At 43.3% G+C, this 3,986-nt stretch overlaps 1 protein-coding gene across 1 annotated transcript in view; it reads left to right on the top strand.

Annotated features, from left to right (window-relative positions):
* SCAF8 (SR-related CTD associated factor 8) overlaps positions 1-3,002 on the top strand; it is a 248,254-nt gene extending 245,252 nt beyond the window's left edge. The window contains exon 23 of the transcript XR_005201851.1: positions 2,608-3,002. The gene's annotated coding sequence lies outside the window, so the exon portion shown is untranslated. The remainder of the gene's footprint in view (positions 1-2,607) is intronic.
* The last annotated feature ends 984 nt before the right edge of the window (positions 3,003-3,986 follow it).

The raw sequence follows: 3,986 nt of genomic DNA, 5'->3' as shown, positions 1-3,986 counted from the left end.
GCCTGTAATCCCAGAACTTTGGGAGACTGAGGCAGGTGGATCACCTGAGGTCAACCTGGCCAACATGGTGAAACTCTGTCTCTACTAAAAATACAAAACTTAGCTGGCTGTGGTGGCTCATGCCTGTCATCCCAGCTACTTGGGAGGCTGAGGCATGAGAAACACTTGGTCCCAGGAGGTGGAGGTTGCAATGAGTCAAGATCACACCACTGCACTCCAGTCTGAGCAACAGAGTGAGACTTGGTCTCAAAGGAAAAAAAAAAATGAAAAGAAAAGAAATAGTATAAGAGAACCACGTAAGTCGATATGTATTTATATGCAAATATTATTTATTTCACATAATAGCTATATATGATACATGTGATGAATATCTATTATAATTGTTACATAATACCCTGAGACTTTATTTTTCTTCCTTTTAAGATATATTAAACCCAGAAGAAATTGGCCTTTATATAAATATGAGCTCAAGTTCAGGTTTAGCTCATTTAATACCCCGGTTTTGAAACAAAAACCCCCAAATCAAATATCATTGCCAAACCATAACACTTTTTGAGGAAGTACATGATGGTTTGTGCGTCTCTATTCAACCACACACACTACACGCAAACAGACTTCATAGCTCTTTTACAAGTAGGTAAAAGCTGGCTGAAGTCCATTGTCTAGGTAGTTTAATTTCAAATATTACTTCCCTTCTAAAGATCCTGTCTGCAATCCAGTTGGCCCTATGCCAACCCTTAACTTCAAATGTGGCTTAAGTTATCTTTGTCTGCAAGCAGAAATATTGACTATTTTTCTTCCCTTCCTGCATACTTAGAAATGTGAGCATTGAAAGTAGTGGGGTCCAAACTCCAGACTCCAATATTTTCCATGATAATAAGAAGAACTTATATAATAGAAAGTTAGGGAGACTGTGCTGCTGAGGGCAGAGTGGAAATGACTGAGTAGAAGTGTGGAGTCTTGGAAGGAAGTCCAAGGAATTCAGGACTAGTCCAGCCGGTGAAAGCTTCCGTGAAGTCCAAGAACAAGCTTAATGGGTGAAGGAATTGGAAAACTGGAACTTAGCATCATAAAGGGAAATTTGAAAGAAAAGATGTGCTCATATGGTGTTAAGTTTTGCATTTCATAGTAAGTTTATGAGTTCAGCAAACACATTTCCTATACAGAGGGCTCCAGTGAAAATAAGAACCAACGATATAACTTGGTAAACAAGAGGTAATATCCTTAAAATATATAGTGTAATAGTACTTCATTTTGATTTAAAAACACTTTTGTGTTTTCAGATATGTTTATCAAACTAACTGAAATAGTTCTTTCACTGTTATACAGAAATACCTGAGACTAGGTAATTTATAAAGAAAAGAGCCAGGTGTGGTGGCTTGGACCCAGGAGGTGGAGGTTGCAGTGAGTCAAGATCACACCACTATAATTCTAGCACTTTGGGAGGCCGAGGTAGGTGGATCACCTGAGGTCAGGGGTTTGAGACCAGCCTGGCCAACGTGATGAAACCCCATCTCTACTAAAATGCAAAAATTAGCCTGACATGTTGGTATGTTCCTGTAATCCCAGCTACTTGGGAGGCTGAGGCAGGAGAATCTCTTGCACCCGGAAGGTGAAGGTTGCAGTGAGCCAAGTTTGCACCATTGCACTCCAGCCTGGGTAACAAGAGTGAAACTCCGTCTCAAAACAAAAAAAGAATAAATAAAAAAAGAAAAGAGGTTTAATTGGCTTGTGGTTCTGCAGGCTGTACAGGAATCATGGCGGCTTGTGTTTGGTTTCTGGGGAGGCCTCAGGAAACTTACAATCATGGTAGAAGGCAAAGGGGAAGCAGGCGAGTCTTACATGGCCAGAGCAGGAGAGAGAGAGAGATGGGGGAAGATTGTAAACAATCAGATCTTGTGAGAACTCACTGTATAGTACTAATGGGGGATGGTGCCAGAACATTCATGAGAACTCTGCCCCATGATCCAATCACCTCTCACCAGGCCCTGCCTCCAACATTGGGGATCACGATTTGACATGAGATTTGGGTGGGGACACAGATCCAAACTATATCGCTAACTTTATAAATTATGAGAAATGAAGCAAACTTAACATCAGTGTTTTTGTAACTTGGCCTGCTGCACCCAAAACTCCCTGCCAAACTTAAGAATGACATGCTTCCCAGGAAGCACTGAGGACCACTGTCTCTGCTTCAGAGATGCCTGGAGATGCCTTCCAGCTCAGGAATGGGGTGGTGATAGGGCTGGGTGTGGCCAGGAGTCTCTGTAGTCCCATCCAAGGTTTTTAGACCGGGAATCTTGAGCAACTGTCTAAACAAAACATTGATCTTTTATCACAGTGTAGTAATCCTACCAGGTAGCCTTTCATTTTTTAATATTCCTGCAAAGATATATACATTGGACTCTAGTAACTTGTTAGTGGGGCGGACAACTGGTAAAATAATTCCAAGAGAAAGAAAACACCTGTGTGCACACACACGTGCCTGCATCCTTCAACTGCACACCATACGCACGTGCAAATGGTTTGAAGGCAATGGAGGGTGGATCAAATTTTGGGCTAAAACAGGTTTTTGGAATTCCAATCATGCCTACCTCTTTCTTTCAGGGATTTGAGAAATAACGGTGAAGTGAATCAAGCAGGCTCCCGAGCGCCAGCTGAGAGGCTCGGGCCAAGTGAGGAGAGGAAGGAGAACGGCGACCTTCCTCGAAGAAGCTGTTCTCTAGGAATCTCCACTACAAAAGTAGCCTGACCCACTGGCAGGACTGCCTGCCTCTGCTGGCAAGAGGGCTGGACTTAAGCCTGTGCAGTCTTTGCCTGTTGGCTAGATCCCGGGACATGGGAGAGGGAGACTGTGTATTAGCCTGTTATCATTATGGGGAATTAAGCAGTAGAGATGCACTTAGTAGAAGTAACCATTGCTGGATCCCAGTTCTCTTCCATAAACAGGCTGTAATGTAAGACTGCATTTGAGAGGGCCAGGGGTGGTGGCTCACGCATGTAATCCCAGCACTTTGGGAGGCTAAGGTAGGTGGATCACCTGAGGTCAGGAGTTTGAGACCAGCCTGGCCAACAGGGTGAAACCCAGTAGCTACTAAAAATACAAAAAACTAGCCGGGTGTGATGGCACACACCTGTAATCCCAGCTACTTGGGAGGCTGAAGCAGGAGAATTGCTTGAATCTGGGAGGCGGAGGTTGCAGTGAGTCGAGATTGCGCCATTGCACTCCAGCCTGGGCAACAAGAGTGAAACTCTGTCTCAAAAAAACAAAAACAAGACAGTATTTGAGCTCCTTAGAGATAGGTATTAATATACCTATAATATCTCTCTCTCCTGCTCTGGCCATGTAAGACTCGCCTGCTTCCCCTTTGCCTTCTACCATGATTGTAAGTTTCCTGAGGCCTCCCCAGAAACCAAACACAAATAGGTATTAAACCAGCAAAGTTTTTTGCTGGTATTGCCATTGTGTGGTTGTGGTGAATGTCCTTTCTGCAGCCAGTGGTGCCCAGGCTGAGGCAGAGAGTTTATATGGCAGGAAGACTCTCTTCCTTCAGGTGCTGTGAGCAAGAGTTAATATTGCTTCAAGGAATTGTCCAAAAGTGACAATGGTGTGTTAAGGAACCTCTCTTTGAGACAGAACTCAGAGGATGGCTAATTTGTCTGATGAAACCAAGAGAAAAATACTTGAATACTTTCTGGTGCCAGAGAGCTTTTGAAAAACATTCAATGCCGCGAACATTGCTAGGCACCTTCTATATATGTCAGGAAATGTACTTAGTGACCAGGGGCGGAAAGATAAGTGGGGCATGATCCCTAACCTCACAGAGTTTAGATCTGGGTAATCCGAGTCTGAAGACTGCAAGAGAATATGACAAAATGCTTACTTCTCGGTAGTGAGATTACAGCTAATATTATTAGTAAATTTTTTTTTTTTTTTTTTTTTGAGACAGAGTTTCACTCTTTCACCCAGGCTGGAGTACAGTGGC

This window comes from Cebus imitator, unplaced genomic scaffold, assembly GCF_001604975.1.
Source record: "Cebus imitator isolate Cc_AM_T3 unplaced genomic scaffold, Cebus_imitator-1.0 Scaffold6, whole genome shotgun sequence".
Classification (NCBI taxonomy): Eukaryota; Metazoa; Chordata; class Mammalia; order Primates; family Cebidae; genus Cebus; species Cebus imitator.
This window is presented reverse-complemented; position numbering and strand designations above follow the sequence as displayed.